This window comes from Micromesistius poutassou (genome assembly GCF_964030765.1).
Source record: "Micromesistius poutassou genome assembly, chromosome: 22".
NCBI lineage: Eukaryota > Metazoa > Chordata > Actinopteri > Gadiformes > Gadidae > Micromesistius > Micromesistius poutassou.
This window is the reverse complement of record NC_140292.1, coordinates 11,112,720-11,133,978: the sequence shown is the minus strand read 5'-3', so window position 1 is coordinate 11,133,978 and position 21,259 is coordinate 11,112,720. Positions and strand designations below refer to the sequence as shown.

Below are 21,259 nucleotides of genomic sequence, written 5' to 3'. Positions count from 1 at the left end.
CCCTAAAGACAACACAGGAGGATAAGTGCTGGGTATTAACCAGGCAGGAGGCAGCTGCTTACACACAACCACCCAAATCCACTAATGAATTCTGTTTTGTTAACTAAGAAGCGGCAGAATACTTATTTGTTAATCAGCATCAAACAAGCATTGCTGACATTTCGTAAACAGGGGGAAAAAACAACCACTACCCTCCTCTCCGCTGCCTATGCTTTTGAAGGAGGAGTGTGATGGTGTGTGTGTGTGTGTGTGTGTATGATGGCATGTGTGTGTGTGCATTGGAGGATGAGGACGCGAGTCATCGTGGAATCTCTCTCCTTTATCCGTATTCAAGCAAGAGTCTATTTGTATGAATACACAACATAAATAGAGTCTGGCAATAGTCAACAGTCCATTAATTAAAGCGGCTTATGTCAAGGTATGGTTTAGTGTCTGTAGGTGTGGGTGGAGGCGGCGGTGCTCGCGGCAGCAGATGGAGCGGTCTGCCTTCCGGAGCAGAGGTGAGCGGAGCAGAGAGTGGGTGGAGAGAGTTTTAGTGTGTGTGGAGAGAGCAGATGAAGGGGGGGGGGGTGTTGGAGACAGCGAGGAAGGCACCGAGGGAGCGTCTGTTTAGATCAACCATGAAGACTTATCCCAGAGCCATTTCAAGAAAATACTTTATTATTAAAATATCTTACGCCTCGAGGAGAGGAGAAGTAATTATTTATATTTCCCCACGCATGGATACGACCGGATTATTACCAGTTTGAGAAGGAAATTGTCCCCAATCTAAAGACCATCCCGATGCACACGTGCACGCACTCGTACACACACTTACACACAGCCCTTTAGCACAATACTACTATACTATACTAGTAATACTACTGTGCTGCAATTTATCACTAGCCAAGGATTGTGTACAACAAGTTCTCCAAGTTGTTATGAAATACCAGTTGCGTACTACTACAGTTCTGAAATACCAGTTGCGTACTACTACAGTTCTGAAATACCAATTGCCTACCAACACCCCCAGCCCATCTCCCGCCATTTCCCAGTGCCCCCCCGGGGCGTGTCTGAGAGAGACAACAAAGGAACTGTAGAAATGGCAGAACAAACTTCTTAGTTCATTCTCCCTCCAAACACGTTCATGTCACACACACACACACACACACACACACACACACACACACACACACACACACACACACACACACACACACACACACACACACACACACACACACACATGCACGCACACAGTGCACACACACGCACACTCCAGTTGTACCCTTCCAATCATTTATAGAAATATATGAAGGGAAAATGAACAGGGGGTGTATGTGCTTGAATGTAGGTGATATTGGCTGCAGATGAAGGAGGGGGAGTGGATGTAGGTCGACCAGTGACTGGCAGGGCGGTGGACGCCTCATGGGGTGGGGCTTCTGGGGACCCGCGGCTGTATTAAAGGAGAGGAGGTGAAGGAGGAGATATAAACCAGACTGGAGCAGTTTGGGGGCTGAGGAACGGCAGCCGTCACTCGGCTGAGGGATTTAGAAGAGAGATCCCTGGTGGGTGGGGGGGCTTTACGTCCCCGCTGGTTAGAAAGAGCAGCCAGGGGCTCTGGCTGTTGGGCCAAAAGTGTTGGAATGGGGGTTCCATAACTTCATTATGGCGGCTTATTGTAGCACTAGATAGTATTTAAAAAAGGACAGATTTTCTCATTTTTTTCACTTTTTCTTGAAGGAATTGTATTTTTGGTGTATTTGCGTTGCTGGGAAGTAAAGAGTAGAGTTTAGAGTTGCTGAAAGCGATTAGTACAGCAGTACTGTAGTATACCTGCTACCTTTTTTAGAAAGCATTCATCAAATGTTCCACAGGTTTAAGAAAGTCCAGCGTTATCTCATCCATACAATTAAAAGACGTTTGAATACAGGGACAGTAAACACTGGGTTCTGACCATGTGACAGTGGACAGAGGGAGGTGGGACAGATCGTAGGAGGGTTCTACTGCTGATCCGTCCCAAGCCGTGGGTAGCCCACTGCAACGCTACCTCTATAGGGCTCTTACATCACGATGCATCATGGGAATTTTTGATGGCGATCCTCCACCACTTTGAGAGGCCCCAAGAGAACGGTCTGTCAAAACCTCCATCAACATCAACCAGGCTCAGGAAAACGTTGTTTTGCTGAAATTGTATGAATTTGTATGAGAACCACTGTGGCGGTTTCAAACCCAACAATGTCTCCTCGTAATGACGAATCATTTCATGATAATTTACCAAAATAACATAACTGTCATTGTCATTGCAATGTGACGTTGTGACGGACAAGCCCAATTAAACACCCCCTTAAACACCTATCTAGGTCATCAGCAAACTGCTCAAACAATCAAGATTTAACTTTTCACAATGACACATTTATTATTTTATTATCCAAGAATGAGCTTGGATTTCATCACACATCTTCAAAAACAGTCCACCTGTTTGTAAACAAAGCTACCGAGTGTGTGTGCTTGTGAGTGTATGTGTGTGTGTGTTTGTTTACTTCCATGTGCGTTTGGATGTTTATGTGTCTGCATATATGTGTGGGTGTGTGTGATACCCTGATTCTTAGCGTGTGTGTGTATGTGGGTCGCCTAGGCAACGCCCAGGTGGTACATGTGTCATCTCCGTCTGTGTTGTGACAGCCTGTCAGCCCTGATCCCGGCTGGTGGGGGAAGAGGGCTCTCCCTCTGCTCCGACGATAATCAAGAGTAAACACACCCAAGCAAAAGTGGGTTACCTGAGATGTCAACCTTATAACAAAGAGGAAGCGCTCCCTCTCTCTCTCTCTCTCTCTTTCTCTCTCTCTCAATACCTCTTCATCCCACTCTTCCTCTCTCTCCCTCCCTTTTTCTTTTCTCTCTTCCTCTCTCTCTTTCTCTCAAACTTCACACTTTAAAGGGGTAGTTCAGGATTTTGGACATCGGGTCTCATTTCCAAGTGAGCCAGTGTGTTATTTATCATTGGAGACCGTTTAACACTTTTCATTCAGTCCTTCTACAAGGATAGTTTTATTTCTAATATTATTCTATCAACAGAGACATTTACATCGATAGTCTGGCATTATAATTGGTTTGCATCGGGTGTACTTTGGAGTGGGTAAAACTGTTTTTATTGGCAGGCTAGCAGTTCCCCTCGACTTGCGCTAGCCTAGCACCAGCGATTTCTGCAACTAGAAGGACTGAATGAAAAGTGTTGAAAACGGTCTCCAATGATAAATTACACACTGGCTCACTTGGAAATGAGACCCGATGTCCAAAATCCTGAACTACCCCTTTAACCTAAAAAAACTAAAAATCAAGCTGCACTAAAATACATTTGGAAAGCCACCTATATTTACATTTTCAGGCAACTTTCACACTTTTCACACATTTATCCCATTTAATATTTAGCTGTTGAGTTCCTCACCCCACCAACACCAAATAAAGGCGAGCTAGAAAAAGGTGCTACATTTAGCTTTTAGCTTTAAGTACGTTGGGGTGGGGGGATAAACATGAGGTGACAGCTACAGTGCAATGCTAATGTCCATCACTGTATGTAACTGTTAGCTACAGTGTCTGGTGTGGTCTGATGTGGAAGCAGACGAGAGCTAAGTCCCTGTGGTGTGGTAATACACGGCTTCACGGCTTGTGACTTGGTCTCAGTGGCTAGGCAAACCAATCTTAGATATCGACTCAATGGATGGTGGCTGGCTTAGCTGGGATACAAATTGTATGGGTCATAGTTGTGTGCATTTAATACACCTTGGCTTCTTCCCTACAGGTATGTCAAGCAATGGATGCACACGCACACACACAAACATGTGTTTTGTTAAATAAAGCATTGTTTTTGCAGCAGAATAACAGGGTATCAATACTTAATGCTGATTCATTTTTTATCTAGCCTTTTGATCCACTCTGAGGGCAAAATACGAGAGATTCATAACAACAACAGCCTGATTAAAACATTTGTCTATGCTACACATTCTCTGAGTACAACCACACGCCCTCAACCTGACACAGCACACACGGTGCTAACACACCATCACCACACTAGCGCCGTTCATATTCCCTTCAGGATCTCGTTCCCTGGGATAACGTTGTGAACACATGTGTTATGATTAACACAGAACGCATGTAATGGAACTCCATTATTAAACACATTTATGAATAAATTGTGGCAATCGTGGCTCTTTAGAAGGTTTACAATCCATTAAGGTTAATCCATTTATGCATTTTGGCTTTTTTTTATAGCACGCCTTTCAGCATTTTCTATATTAATATATGTATAGTAGTATATAGTAGTATTCATAAAGTAACTCCTCTACTAGAGGATAAAAGGATGTGAGGTTTAGAGTTTAGCTTTCCATTAAATTCTTTATATATATTTTTAAACGGATTAATTAGATTCAACCATTAATGCTGCGGTAGATCAGACTCGAGAGTGGTAAAGAAAGAGCAGAGGAGAGTAGGCTTTTGAAATCCAAAAAACTCCCAAAACATCTCCTCCTTCCCCACCTTCCTCAAGGGTTGGCATTTCACACAGCTGTGACTGACCGGCAAATGGATTCCCCGAGCCAATCAAGGAAGAGACGCCCTGATTGGTCAGAACTCAGCCGGGAGCGTTCTTGAATCTAAATGGTCTCATACAGAGGCAGGCAGCCGACCCAAAACAGACATTCCCACAGCGCATTTCACTCACTAACAGCTGACGGATGGCTTTGCCTTTTCTAACAACTTGCACCCAAATAACAGCTCTTGAATCAAACCTACAGCCCAGATACAACTTTATCATCAACACTGTGCTACATTACATAACCACCATAGAGGGGGCAACACACAGTGCTTGGCCTACAAGTCACATGACCTTCATGTGCTCAATCCCCCCATCCACAGCGCGGCTCTGTGTCTTCCAGCACAAAGAAGAAGAAAGGGGCCCCTAATGGCGTCGTGAAAAATGCAACAGAACAAGTTATTTTTCGTCCCAATGGACCTCCACACCACTCCACTACTCTCCCATCCACCCTCCACCCCCCCCCCCCCCTCGTGGCAGAGGGGGGCGCTGGGAGTCTGCCCGTCTGAGCCCGGGGCCGGTGGCTCCTCCCCTTTTAGAAGACGTATTGGGCGTTGTAAAGAATGCACGTGTTATTGTTCACGTTGAGCGCTGAGCACGGAGAACAGCGTCCCACCGCGGATTGTGGTGCGGCTCATTACTAATGAAGCGTTCGCCTCCGTCGTCCTTCTTAATAAGTCGGAGCGAGGCGGGGGGGCTCGTGTTCCCCTGAATCCCAGCCCCTCCCCATTAATATTTGAAATGAGAAAACAACAAAACCCAAGAAAAGACATTGTGATCTTTCAAGCATGGATGCGCGCATTTGTCAAGGGTACACACACACACACACACACACACACACACACATCCTCTTTTCCCCTTGTCACACACATCCTGCTCCGTGCCCGTCTCATCAGTGGCCCGTGAGCGAGTGCTCACGGGCCTCAATGCAGTACGAAATGTACACAGCCTCTTTAACATTAATATAACCTGTATTTCTCTCATAAAAGGTGCAGAACTAGTGAACTACGTCGTGTAGAAAACGCATTGCTTACAGACCCTCACATAGACATAGGCTTAATTAGCGGCGCTATCCGTTAGCATATGTTTAGCTTCACACGTTTATGAGTCAGACTACAGTTAAACTCACTGAAAGGAATTCCGGTAATTTCACGAAAGATCGGCGTTGCTCTGACGGTTAATTTGTTTGTATCTGGGTTCAGGTATCTGACAAAGTAAATAGCATAGTTGCTCCGTTTTTTTCCAGCAAGGTTCAGTTCAATTTGTTGTCGTTCATTTCGTCTTCCACAGGTATACGTCCTTCTGTTAAATTGTGGTGCTTCAGTCGTCTAAACTACTGATTAACTTCTGGTCCACACCAGCCAGTTTGTCTCTCATCCTGAGCCACAGATGCTCTGAAATGAGCTCTAAATTATTCATAATCCAGGAAGGTCTGTATGCAGAACAGCCCCCTGGCATTTATGATCTGGTGAAGGCGCTTGACTTCTCCTACTTCATTCTCCATCGCTAAATGTCACTCTTTCTTAAATTGGCCGCTCCGGCCGCTACTAGTTGTGCTTTCAAGATACCGCCCCGTCCTTCCCCTCCCTCCATCCCTTCATCCCTCCCCCTCCCCACCCCCACACCCTCTGACATTTCTTTCTTGTTGTAAAAACCAGTGTTTTCTAATATCAGTTATATTACACGCTCGCGTCACGCGTTACCCACATGAGGCGAGCGGACGTCCCCGTGATGGAGAGTGACGTCCCCTGACTCCCCGGTGCCGGGCGAGGGGGATTATCTGGGAGTCGTTTTAACCAACCCTTTTGTCGTTAGCTCGCGGATGATGAACGGTCTGCAAAAGTCTCGGGCCGGGGCTGTAAATGACTGTGATTAAATGTGACGGCGGCGGCTCAGCTTTTTTATGGGAAATGCTAAGTGTGTTATATTCACAAGAGAGTCTCTAAATTAATATTGTTTCCATTATCCGCCGCAATCACTCTAATGAAACTCCAGAGAGTCGCGGCGGCGCAGGAAATAAAAGACAAAGTTAGGGAGGTCAAGGTGAGGTCATCACCTCATCTTAAAAACATGAGAGCAGGAGAGGTCTGCGCTGAACTCCTGTGACCCGCGTACTCTCTGTTTATGCAGCTTGTCAAGCATGTGTGTGTGTGTGTGTGTGTGTGTGTGTGTGTGTGTGTGTGTGTGTGTGTGTTGGTTTTTGTGTGTGTTGTGTGTTGGTTTGTGTATGGGAATCTAGTGTGTGATTTCCTACCTTCACGTTACCTGTAGGCACTGAGTTAAGATTGTGTGAAAGTTTGCATAACTGGGCTGAATAGTGTCCGTTTGTGTGTGCGTGCGCCTGCGTATAAATGTATGTGTCTGCGTGTGCGTGTGTGTGAATGTTTAAGAGTGTGTGGGTCTGCATGTATTAAAACAGGTTTGTCAGCAAGAGTGTAATTTTCATGGCTCTCCATAAATGAATACACTCACCAAGTACCGGGGATTATCGCTAATCCCGGACATCGACTCCCACAATGCAATGCGAGAAGCCACAATTTCAGAAAGAACATTCCGATAAACCTCACCAACGACATCCTGAGGCATGTTTTTTTTTTTTTTACCTAACCCTAACCCTAACCCTAACTAGGAAATACAGATTGACATTAAACCAGATAACGACGCGATCGATAGCATCCCCTGCATCTCTACACAACCCGTGGACCACGGCTTAACCCTCAGGCTTTAATGCCATCTATCAAGCCCTAATCAAATACCACCACTCCTAGGCTAGTTAACCATTCCTGTTTCATTTGACACACATTTGAATATGTATTAGACAAAATCTCACCTAATGCAATCAATCAATGCCCTTGGTGATCAAAGGATCTCTGCATGGATCAGAGTCAAATCCTCCTGCATGACACACCAAGGCATGCTAGGATTGCACCCCATTATAAATCGATGCACCGACCCCCTTATTCCTGGGGCTTTAGCTACTTGTTAGCTGTCTTGAAGCAGCTGTAATACCTTATGTCCCTGCAATGTTCCCCATCGTAGCGTCCCTCGCGAGTCCTTCAGACTCAATCTCTTACCGAGGACGTATGACACTATGTGTCAACTCAACAGCCCCTCAGCCCCCTCCCGTCTCGACCGAGAGAGGGCCCCGACAGAATGCGCATGATTGACTCAACCACTTATTGTTTTCCACACACACATACAAGCACGCACGCACAAACGCACGCATGCACACACACACACACACACACACCCTGCAGTTTCCATAATAGTTCTCCTGATGATTTGCATACTAAATGATTGGTTTTGCGGAAGTGAATTGAAGAAAGTGAATTGAGAGTGAGTGAGTGAGTAAGTGGTGTGTGAGAGAGAGAGAGAGCAAGCGAGAGCGAGAGAGAGAAGGCTAATTTACAGTGTTGTCCCAGTGGCCAACACAGACCCAGCAGTCCTGGAGTCCAGACGTCAATCAGACCAAATCAGCTTTAGGGGTCGGCTGCAATCCACTCTCACTTTTCACCATGTGCTCGCCGTCCCGCCCCTCTGACGTCTCAATTGTCTTCGGAGAGAGGCTGACAGTGAGTTACATAATATATCCTCTTCGCTGAGATGGAGGAATTAATTCCTCTACATCCATACTGTAACCTCCGATGAAATAGTATATATATCTAAACGCCAAACGCAAAGATGATGAAACGTGAATGTGTGGAAGTGACCGTTTGTATGACAGTTCCTGTTCAGAAAGTTGCCAAAGACGTCCGGTTCTTAACTTTAGGATTCAGTTTGCGTTTATCTTTTTATAGGAATGTGTGGGTGTTTTGGAGAATTGCTGCAAATCCTGTTTTCTCCTTTCGCCGTGAGCTTATTAAAGTCAGCAGCCAGCTGAACCTTCATAGAAAATAGACTGTTTAATTGCAGTAGCAGTGTAAGCTATGCGGAGTGAGACATGCTGTAGGGGATAGCTGCCACATTGGCTGTGATTCTGTACCATTTTGGTGTGCTGATCGCACGCACAATGATTAAGAATCGGATAATAAGATGAAAACAGAGAGAACGGTGCCCACACAAATAGAAAATACATACAAGGCAAAAGATAGATGAACATTTAATGTCTGGGAAAATAGTTCAATAAGATATTTACTGCAAATTAATTCACTGTTAACATCATCAATAACCCAAACAGATTGAAGACAAGACAAGCAGCATATGTCCCAAAAATAATATCATTTGAAGTATGCTAATTGAAGTAGTCACCAACATACTTTCCAGAAGGGCTTTTTTTTGTAGTTTCAAGTTTGAGCAGAAGACGACAAAGTGACATTGAAGAACAGTCAACGTCGGAGCAAAAGCAACAACAACAAAAAACCAATCAAACCTTGGGGGCCGTCAGGGAGGAGAATGCCTCCTAATGAGCTGCTGTTGGTCAGCATGGGCCCCTGAACATGTGGTGGGAACCTCCCTGCAGCCAGAGCTCATCCTCTCTCCCCTCCAGCCCTCCTCTCTAGAGCCTGTCTGGTGCAGCGCTAGGACTGGTAATGTGGGACTCACAGGTGGAGCTGATTGGAGGACTTCTGCCACCACCCTCCCCGGTGACCGGCCTGATTAGAGGTCGACGGCGCTGACTCCGTCCAGATAAAGGGATTGACGTGGCAGGGAACCTTTCTCACGGTCAGACGGTGAAAAGGCCCTTGAACAGGACGCCCTTAAACAGAGAGTGTTGTCTCAGAGGACGACGGCTTCAGCGTGAGGGCGCAGTGCCGGGCGCCGTCCCCCGCCGACGCGCGGCCATGTTGGACCATCATGTCGACACGGGCCCCTGAAGTGAGCTGTTTGTTCACTTAAGGCTTGTTCGCCCGCAGACATGAAACACGGCTAATTCAGCTTCAGAATGACTGCTAGTGACACGTCACACACACACACACACACAGATGTGAGCAGTCCGATACTTGTATCGTGACGAGGAATGGCTTTGATTTAAGTGGGCTACGTTCATTTGTGCTTGTTAATTCTGAAGAAGGTTTTGGTTTTAAAAACGCACGTGTGTGTGTGTGTGTGTGTACACGTGGGTATAAGCAAGCAAGTGCGTGTGTGTGTGTCTGTTACATGCATTCTACTGCATGGAAGGCATCCTTTGTCACCCCGTTTCTCTAAATCTTGCCATCATGTTTCCTCAAGGACAATCTATAGAACCGTCCCACAAATGGTTAGAAGCTGTCCTGTCCTGCTAGCTGCAGTTGAAGTATTAATTTTCAACGTCGACATATAATACTTATTGCGGCACATTGCAGATTTCATGGTTTAAAATACGTCGAAATGAACACGCAATTGCCTCAAAGGATCGATTTTATGCTCTCCAAATGTATTATATTACCACAACCGAGTCAATATAGAATACTGTTGAGATGTGGAATACCGTTTAGCTTATTTAAGGGATTCAATTATCATCCAATGATGAGCTCATCAGCCTTCTCCAACCGCTGACTACAGCATTCCATGTGGCTGGAAGCTGACTTGTTGCTATAGCGACGCAGAAGCCTGAGTGGGAAAATTGGCGACCCAAACTAAATCCGTAAATTACAGAATAGTGTGAGGGACCGGCGTGGTCGCCCCACCTATCTGGGATATGGCCAACCAGATTCAGAGAGTGTGGGCAAAAATGAGGGCAATTGTCTCAGGGCAAAAAAAGTGAAGCTTTATTTTCTTCCAAAACATTCACAAAAAAATAAATCAACGTTCCAAAAGAAAAGAAAATGACTGCATCAATCAGCAAGCATAACCTAGATAGCATAACATAGCCTAACCAAAACATACCGCTCTCGCACTGGCCTCCCATCAAGCCAGCACCACCTTCAGCCTCCAAACACCAAATGAGGCAGCCCTTAAATAGGGAAATGCATTGGACCAATCAAGGCCGTAGGGGCCATACCACTAGTTGGGGGAACATTCTGTAGCTAAAGCTACCAATTCTACATAACTGACCAGAAAGTACATTGTGTGAATACAAAATAAACATGACACTAAATAAACAATCACCAAATATATATACACCCACACCTTGTGCACAACCTATAGATATTTACAAAACAGCTGTTTATATCAACACCCCCTGGGCTATTCCCTGATGCCATGATCCTGAGATTTCATTACCACACTGCCCCCTACCGTGGCGGAAGTCCAATTTCACACCATCCCAATTATAATATATATACACAATATAATTGTAATAATAATAATAATAATAATAATAATAGTTTCTCTTATGCGAGACTGTGAGAAGGGGGAGGGTTTCACCTTCTCACAAGTAGAAATGTATTGCAAACCTGCGGGTCAAATATAGCAGAGAGGAGATGAGCCTCCAGCAGCAGCAGCAGCAGCAGCATGTGTTCGGGGCAGGAGAGGCATTGTGACGGCGGTGACAGTAGCGCGTGTGAGCAGAGTGTTTTATGGTGTCGGGGCCTGGACACCCTTGAAGGTGACAACTCTTCTCTACTATACCTGTCCACGGCTCTTTAGCCAGCTCCCTTTACGGCTTCACCAACTCTATTTCACTCTGCGGTCTCTAAATCAAGCCGCTCTCTCCCTCTCTCTTTGTCTCTTTGTGTCGTTTCTCTCGCCCTCTCTCTCTCACTCTCACCTCCCTGCTCTCATCCATCTTACTCGGCCGACTCCCAGGTCCGTCCGCGTTCCTTGCCAATCCTTTTTTTTATTCTTCTTTTCTCTCCTCTCTAACCATATAATGACTACTCATTATATACTGTACCGTCTCCTCCAACACTCTTTTTTTTTACTTCTGCCACTTTATCTTTCAATCCCCCCCCTGTCTTTTTCGATTCTCACCCCCCTCTCTCTCTTTTTCTCTTTTTCTCTTTCCATCGGGGCACGCTCACTTTCGATCCCATTGAGCACAAACTAATGGTGCTTTGCGGCGCTCCTGCTCCTCTAAGTGCCCTCCCCAGAGTCTCTTTGGTTCAACTGGAATACATTTTTTCCCCGTCCCCGACAACCCAAAATAAAAAACACAATACAAATTGTGCCAAAGCCGCAAATCTCTCTGGGAAATGTAGTTTGGTTCATCACGTCGGTCTGGTGCGTTCCGCTGGAGGAACAGTGGCGTCTGGTATCCATCGAAGGAAGTTTCTGGGGCAAACACCGGACCGGAAAGGGCTGAACGATTAATCTAATTCAAACCGACATCGCAATGTAATAGAACTCCATTTGCAAATCGCAAAGGCTACGATTGACTGGATACTGATTGGAGATCAGTAAGATTCATATTTATTTTTCTTTTACAATTCAATAGTTGAATAAAGATGTTATAATTTCAATTCATGCATCAATTCATCTCACCACATAGGCCTGGCCTAAAAAGAAAGAGCAGTTTATACGTTGACAGCTTCCAATGTTGTGTTGGTCATACTATAGAATGATTTATTGCGTGTTTAGTGAATAATACAGAACGTAAGGAACTTTAAAATGAAAAAATCGCATACTAAATCGCAATCGCAATATTGGTTGAAATAATTATAAGCCCTACCGGAAACCCTTGTGAACACGGTGTTCCACTCGTTGCTAGACATAGGAGTTTCCACTCTCCCCGGATGAGTTCACCCATAATCCTTTGTCGTTGTTTTTCTGTCTCTATGAGGAAACGATGCAACGCCAAATCGTCCATCGGCATGCTACACCAATCCAGATTAACGGGATTGCTTCTCAAGAGTTGTTCCCCCCCTCCCTTCCCTCCCTCCCCCCCCTCTCACTGAACGGCTCAGAGATTATTTCCAGGACAAAAAAATAAAAAAATAATTGGACCCCATTTTGGCGTTGTTGCCATCTCCATCCCTCGGGTTCCTTCCCCTGGCCGTTATCACACATCGGAGCGTGTTGGAGCCCGTCCACGTATTGATCCTGGGGGAGGGGGACCGGGGCCCGGGCCTGTCTGCCCCGGCCCGTGGTGTAATTAAAGCTTAAACAGAGGGGTGGGGAAAGGGAGGGGGCGGTGACAGCGACACAGAGGCTGATCTGCTCCTTAATCACATCTGTTGATGCGCTTCTATCGGCCAAAGGAGACGATTGTGAGCGCAAATGAGGAAGTCATGGTGTTTAGACAGAAGCCCAGGAGCTGGGTCTCCAAGCAAGACGCAGGACCGCTTCAAACTGGATAACTCCTGTTAGGCCAAGTGCTTATATTAGAGTTAATACGTCAATACCTAAAACGTTATCAATCCCAAATGCTATCTATTTAGATAATACATATTGATATCATGAGATATTCGAGATATTCATGAATTCATTAAGATGAATGAAATGGAAAATTGTTTAAAGACTATACTATAGGGAACGCAATGTCAACATCAATGGTGGCTCACTTCTCATAATTCATTTTGTATGTGGGTCTCATCAAAACAGCACCGGCCACTTTTAGAACTTGAGTGATGTTCATGACTGGTGTGATGTTTTAGAATGACTTGTGTGATGTGACTGCCAGCACCGACTGAGGTTGACTGTTGTGACTTCGCTGTTTATGGGGACTGCAGATGTTTAAAGCAAGTGGGAGAGTGTGAGAGAGAGAGAGAGAGAGAGAGAGAGAGAGAGAGAGAGAGAGAGAGAGAGAGAGAGAGAGAGAGAGAGAGAGAGAGAGAGAGTGAATGACAGTCAAGATGGATTCTATGAACCAGTTTAGCCAGAAATTTGTCAGGAGTGATGTAAAATCTTAATTGTCTCATAAAGAGTCACATGTTGTCAAAACAGATATTCACACAACGCATTTCACTCGTTAATAGCTAACGAAGGGCTATGACATTTCTAACAAATTACACTCAAAAACCAGCTCTTAAATCTAAACTATAGCACCATTAAGTCTCTTTCGCTGTTTACAAAACAGTGTCTGCCCACTGTGTTTGTTTTAAAGCACTTCCCAACAACAACAGAGATCTCTGGCGCTCATTGGCAAACATCTATATCCTGTTCGCCAGTCAGTCCAATAACAAAATGAGCAGAAGAAGAGAAACCATCTCTTTAGGTCATTCCATCAGGGGGATATTGGTAATAACAATAAAAACCGTAGGATGGAAATGTGTAGTCAAGTCTGTCGAAATGCTTTCCCTTCTAACCCCCTCTCTCCCCTCCGCCCGATGTCTGGCAGGCTAGCCCAGCGGAAGCACATTCCATTATTTCTGCATGGAAATCAAGCCTTTCTTGTTCCATTCCTTTGTTGCTATTTCAACAGATAATTGGACAGCAATGCCAAGCAAAAGGGCACCATTTGCCCACTTTTTATAAGTTTAGGGTTAAGGTTAAGTATAGGGTAAGTATTTATTTGTTTAACACATGGAATTACTTAACAGGTATCCACAGATACACTGTGAATACAAATTAGTTAATTGCTTACAATTACAGTTGCAATACTTAACAATATTTAACAACTAGCTCATAGCTTAAAATGACCTGAACAAATCTGTAATCAAAGCTGAATGAATAATGGTTTCAATAATGCTAACAATGAAATCCCCTCCTAAAGGGGCTTTGAGGGCTTTGGGCGTGTTGATGGCAAGAAGAGAGCGCCCCTTGCAGGTTGGAGCTTAGGAGCTTTTTTATTCATAGAAGTTATCAGTTATAGGATACGATTGTATTGATTACCTTGTTGAAATCAGTATGAATCAGCATTGAGGACAGATATGTCCAAGCTATGAGCTAGTTCAAATGTCCAGTGCAACTTATTGATGTTTTATTTTATTCTGAAATTCTCCCGCCCTCTTACTTGGAGGGGCTCAATTCTAACACCTTAAGTAGTATAAAAGTGTTTAAAGAGTTAAGATGTGTTCTTTGAAACTAATGTTGTGTATAAAGACCTCTTCAACAAGCATTAACTATGGCCAGACAAGTGCTGGATAAATAGTTTAATTTAACCTAGGAACGGTAAACAGGAGATAGTGCAAGCGATTGTAAACTCCATTAAAGTTCCCTGTTCTTCTAAAAAGTCATTCTTTAAATACAAACGAGGCATAATGGGACTATCACCCAGAACTACAAATGCAGTAAAGGGAAGACTTTATTTTAAAGGTCTAGCATAAAGTGCTGACATTAGCACAAGAAAGTCCATCCATAGTATAAATAGATGACAGGCCGGCAATGGGGAAATGAATCCACCCCAGTGTGTTGCTACACTACATTACCCATGATTCAATATCACAGGGCCATCCCCTGAGTATCAGTGCAGCCAGACAGACTGCGGTGCAGACATGTCGTGTGCTGTTACATGCACCGGTAAGACAGACCTTCACGCCAAGACGCCTGCCCACAGTGTGAGGACATTTTCTCCATTTGAATTAATCGTGATCTATATTGGTATGGTGGTGGTCACCATTTAGCTAGTGGAACAGATCTAGAGTTTACCATGACAAGGCAGAGAGGAGAGGTTAAGGAAGAGGTTGGGAAGGGGGGGGGAGAGAGAGAGAGAGAGAGAGAAAGAGAAAGAGAAAGAGAAAGAAAGAAAGAAAGAAAGAAAGAGAAACAGACAGAAAGAGGAGAGAGGGAAAAGGAAAAAGGACCTAATGCCGATCCGATGGTAGTTTCTGAAGATAGATTATTCACTGCGGGCAGGATTTAAAATGACAGCCAGCTAGCTCGTCCAGGTTCTGAAAGCGAGGGACAGGGGACAGCTATGAAAGATGTTCTAATAAGAGGACACACCACAGGGCTGAACATGTTACACCAGGAATAAAACCTAAATGGTGAACCATCTTGAACCATTTAGGTGAAAAAGACTTTCTTCAGATGTTGGTCATTTCCTCATGCATATTCATGATAGCACTGCTGTAGGTTGCTAGCAGGTTGGGAGGATATCAGTGCTGCAGACAGGGGGATATCAGTGCTGCAGACGCCTCTGCAATTTAGCACTCGTCAGAAGCAACGTCTTCAGCGGATTGACTGGAGCGTTGTAGGGAGATGTCTTCAACTCCTCCCCTTTCATTAAAAACAATACAATGTGGTCTAGTCTAGTCAAGTCATCAGCAGAAAATTAACGAAAATTGTTTTTTTTGGCGTGACATTTGTTGCATGTGTGTGAGAGCGTGAGATTGATGCTGAAAGCGTGAGTGTCACGCCAGATGCGTGAGGGTTGGCAACCCTGGTCATGTCACATCCATCCATTGTGCTTCAGCAGATAACGGTGCATGCACAATAACCCCTAGATTGTGTTATTTGCAGAGTAGCAGCAAATAGTCCTTGCACAGCTGAAATAGAGAGATTCTAATTTGGTTTTAATTTGAGCATTTTCCCGAAAGTCTAAATGTTAGAAACAAATGTCAGAAAATCATAAATTCTAATTTAAAGAATAGAAACAAACTATTATTCCTAGTGACAATGACAATTTAAAAAAAATGTTGGATTGTTAAAGGTCTTGCCGCCTATCTAAAGTCTCACACAAAAATATATTCACTTTATTTTTGTAGTCACTTCATTTTTTAATTCACTAATGTAAATAGGTATATTTTGCCCTTGATTTTAAGAGATTCACATCAATATCAGCAACAATATACCAAAAAGAAGAACTATCCCTAAAGCTCACTGGGGAAGATTGTCAATATGAACAACAGTTTATATAACAACAGTTTACATCAGAAGAGGTCAGCCTCCACGGGAGGGAGCGCTCCACAAAGAAAAGGCCTTGAGGTAAACATTTATGTAAATACATTCATGAAGTACGCTCTAAACCAAGTAATGCTTGACAATGCTATAGAACACTTGTTGAAAAGAGGTTGCAAGCTAGACAATATATTCAGGTTACAGGAAGCGTGGAATATGTGTTTATTTCTGCTTCTGCCAGCGGAACTTTTAAGATTTAAAGGACGCTTAAAATGGATGTCCACATTTGCTGCCACGGACTGAAAACGTAGAATTAATTTAATCAAATTCCACACACTTCAGATTTAATTAGCTCCTTCTGGTCATTCCTTTTGAGACACCAAAAAATCCTATTTATACAATCTAAAGTAAATAATTTAAACCTGAATCCAAATCCTTTCTATGAAGAAAGACGATTATGACAGCAAAGAATGCCAAGGTACTCAGAAGCAAGCGTGGTTGAGAAGCCAAACAACGATGGCAACAACGTCAACAACAAAAGCCCCGTCATCAAATCCCCCCCCCCGACCCTCTGACCCCAGGGCTGGGGGGGGTCTGGGGGTCCAGGTGGCTCCAGTGTGACCTTTGATGGGAAGGACTGAGGGCCAAACACACTCATTTATCTCTCAGGTGCCGAGGATAACAATGTCTGGAAAACACAAGATGGGGACCAGGGGGGGGTGAAGGCAGAGGGTGGGCAAGGGGAAGTGATCAGAGAGCGTAAGCATAATTGCACGTGTGTGTGTGTGTGTGTGTGTGTGTGTGTGTGTGTGGGAAAGACTTAGTGATGGAGTGATGGACTATTAAGGGTGATGAATGTCCGTCCCCCTCTCCCTCTCCCTCTCTCTCTCTCTCTCTCTCTCTCTCACATATTTCACAGTGGTGGCCTTATTTCAGGAAGCACCAGAGGGGAAATAGTATCTATGGGCACGCAGCGGACATGGTCTCTGGACACACACACACACACACACACTAGGTGAACCTCTGTCGACCCATCGGCTGCATACTGCATCACTTTCAGGCCATAACGGCCATCTTTATTGAAGTTGAGGAAGAGGCGTGTCAGTATTTATAGTTTTCTTTTTGGTAACACTTTACAATAACCATAGTTTATAAATGGTAAATAGACCATTTATAAATGGTTAATAGACCATTTATAAATGGTTAACAGCTTATAGACCAATTATAATGGTAAATAGACCATTTATAAATGGTTAAATAGACCATTTATAATAGGTAAACAGATAGTTTACTAAGTTTACTAATGTTTAATCATCATTTATAAACAGCAAGACCAATCATAAATGGTAAATAGACCATTTATTAATATTTAACTATCATTATAAATGGTCTATTAACCATTTATAAATGGTCTATTTACCATTTATAAACTATGGTTATTGTAAAGTGTTACCTTCTTTTTTTATTATTGTGAAGAGTTAATTAAAACTTTTTTTAAAACATGTTATCTTCCCATCAACACATCATGCCAAGATCATTAGAAGCCAATTAAAGAAATAATTATGATCCTCTGAAGGATGCACATAGAAGGACACCTATACAACACACCACTAATGAGCCTTATGGGCCCTCGGCAAATGAAATGCATAGATTATTATCCTCCATCAACACTGTGTCATAAATAACATCCAGTTAATAGAGAGGGGGTTTTCTCCTCCACACAAACCAGCCACTAAATCACCCTCCAAATGAAACACGGAGCAACAGAGCTTATACAAATGTTAATTAATCACGATACAGCTGTAGGGGTAGATTAATACATGATTATATATTTTAATATATTGGAACTCATAGTGAGGCGGCTGTGATGGAAGCAGCCACCCGACATGTTTTAGTTTTATTTGATCTTCTTTAGTTCAGTCGCTTTCAAAGACGGTTCTCCCGTTTGACCCGACCTCTGCTCAAACACACCGAGGATGGGTCCACACAGACGCCTGCCAGCCACAGATTGAGTCTTCCTCAGAACACACTCCCCTGCTCTGAGAGCTCAGGAGGCTGTGGGGAGGATTCATACAGAAACTAAATCTCTCTCCTTATCCACCAAATGAAAAGTTACACATCAAAACTCTTGTGATGTGTCAACTGAATCTCACATGCTCTTTGAAACCCATGGCAATGGAAATCATCCACGCAAAGCTCCTCTTCCTCTAAGGTTAAAATAGTGCAGGAAGGAGAATATTGAGAATCCCAAACATTTGATTAGCGATGTCTGTGATATGCTTTTGGTTTTTGCAGACCGTGCTCCATTACTTGTGTTGCCTTTAGTCGTACCTTTTGCTGTGTTGCTGCATTTCCTCCTGACCATAAAGATTGCATATAAAGGTTCCTGACCCCCCACTTAGCTGCTCACGGCTCCGCTCAGCTCAGGCTTAATGACACTTGATATGTTTCCTGCGTTGCGATCCTTCAGCGTGTGTATTTTATTCAGACGCTGTGTGTTATGAACTCCCTTCCAGGCAGTTAATAATTCAACACAAAGCCATGTAAGAGCCCCACAGAAATTATGATTTAATTATAAGAATTCATAGGTTATACAATTCGTTATTCTGAATCCATACCTTATAGAGCCTTTCTAGGATAATTCCTGTGTATATCTTATCGTTGTCTTCATTCTAAATATCTTTTTTTCAAGTTTTTCAAGGGTTCAAATGTCATCCACATCAAATGCTGCGACCACTCTGACCGCTGAAAGACACCACAGGTCAATTACAACAGCGTGTTTAAAAGGCTTATCATCAGCCATGGATAAATGGAACGCGGCCACCCTGATGGAACTGTGTGAAGTGTTGCCATGACGAGAGGTTGATGGGAGGGAAGCCCAGTGCCCCCCCCCACCCCCCACTGGGTCCCTCTGTGAGTCCAGCTCCTCAGAGATCTATACCAAAGACCCCGCTGATACGAGAGCGAACGAGAACATGTGGTGGAGAGAAGCAACGCTTTAAAGCAGTTGGTGTGAGAGCGTGTTCTGCCCTGAGCCCCAGACCACGGGGAGAGAGGGGCGAGGGGGGGGTTGAACTCACACACATCCCTGTGTTTTAAGAGATATCCCAATGAGGATGGGATTGGACGATGTGGAACGTAGGAAAAGGGCAAGGGAGCAAAAGATTACAAAAAGGTCTTTGAGAAAATGGAATAGATAGAAAAAGGTTCAGTTGGGCTGAGAGTGGTCATGAATTGAAGGCTTATCCCGGTCGACTGAGATGCAATTTCCGTTCCTTTACTTCCTATGAGCTGTGAACTGCAGTTATCAGCCCCTGGGGCGATAACAATAAGTATTGTGAGAGCAAAATTTGATAAAGCAATATCAGAAGCGTGAATCAGGGACGGATATCTATCTATCGGTAGTCCCTACCTCTTTCTTGCCCCCCGAAACCCACGCTTCCTCCAAAGCACACCCGGAAGTCCCGCCCCTCTCCCGGAAGTCCCGCCCCTTCTCTCTCTCGCACATAACTCGCACATAACACACATCTCTCGCACATAACACATTACGTGTGTAGGTGTACACCTAGAGTGTGCACCCAATCGCACCCATGAACTTGGCCATAGGTTCGGCCAATCAATGACTTGCATGCAGGTGCACTGGCGAATGGGAGGAGAGGAGAGAGCGGGACTAGAGAGAGTTGGCGGAGAACAACGGAGAAGATGGCGGCGCTCGGAGAGGTCCCATGTTGACGGAGATGTCGGCATGATAAATCAGTTAAATAACAGTTTAGCTCTTAGTTATTGCGTGTGCTACATGTTTTAATCTGAGCTACGGAACAGTTAGGGCTTGAGTGGCGTGTGGAAAAGCAGAAGACTCCACGCCATCAGCGCTGAAGTTTCATCCGGGGTCATATCATTAACAAGTATAGTTTGCATAGTGCGAGGCGAACATCCTCGCTAGGTAGTGCAAAGTGTTGATTATCCAGCTATATTACTAGCCCGTCGCCAACGTTGGAAGCTTGTCACGCCAGAGAACGAAGAGCCAGCCAGTTCACTGCTACAGCCCGGGACGTGTCTGTGGCTCATCTCACCTGCTCTCTCCCTCTCCCTCCCTCTCTCACGCCATTGATGCACGGTGCGGTGGGTGAGTAAATAGGCTACCTGCCACACATGACTCTACCATTCTCAACGGACAGCAACGCGCTTGTGATGGACATGTTCAATTGGTGAACGGTCGGCACATACGTAACGTGGACAATCCGAGCCAAAAGGAACATTGAACTGAGAGTGGACATTGAGTGTTATTATGTGTATTGTGCAAAACCGTTTCTGAGGTTACAATTAATATACTAATGTTACTGTTGTGTGAATTGCATTCACGAGCATAAGCTGTTGTTATTTGCATATGAGGTTTATCTGCAGTGTATTGTATTAGAGATACATGCTGATAGTGTTGTTAAGCCAAACTGTGAAAGTGTTATTGAGCCACTCTGGGGAAGTGGATGTTGATATAAGGTTTTGAAAATTATATGGTGGTTACAGGTTGATAGGGAAGCTATTCCTATATGCATACATTTGATTTTTTTAATTTTTCATTTACTTTTCTATTTTACTTACTATAAGAGACTAGTATTTAGTATAATAAATAACCACTAATTTTTCAACTTTTACACTATTGCTTTTATTGTGGATTTTTCCATCTTCTCTGAAGTAGGGGCGTCTCATCCTCTGTCTTTAAAGTATAGTAGTTAGGGGGAATACAGGGTAAGTCACACACACACCGATACTTACTGGTATTCTGTTCTTTAGGTCTTCACCATGACTAAAATCCTAAAGCCTAAGCTATTGTACTTCAACTGAGCAGGCACAAGACTAATAGGCCTGGGGGTTAGGGACCTAGATCCTCTAATTTCCAGCCATTCAGGGAAGACTGATTTACCCCTACTAAGCGGACGTAGGTCCCTTTCGCTACACGTGCATCCCGTTCCAGGTGTGGTGCGTTGCTGTAGTCAGCGCCACGTCAACTTTTTGTTTGATGAGCTCCACAGTAGGCAACATGAAGTGTTTCTGTGCAGGATGAAGACCTCCAGTCTACTAAGAATGATGTTGTTGTTTATGAGTGAAAGCAGT

General features: G+C 44.2%; 1 protein-coding gene across 1 annotated transcript in view; it reads right to left on the bottom strand.

Moving 5' to 3' along the window:
• The window catches only part of LOC311367686 (netrin receptor UNC5D-like), a gene marked incomplete at both ends in the record, with an annotated part of 133,825 nt that overhangs the window by 57,489 nt on the left and 55,077 nt on the right, over positions 1–21,259 (bottom strand). The window lies entirely within an intron of this gene.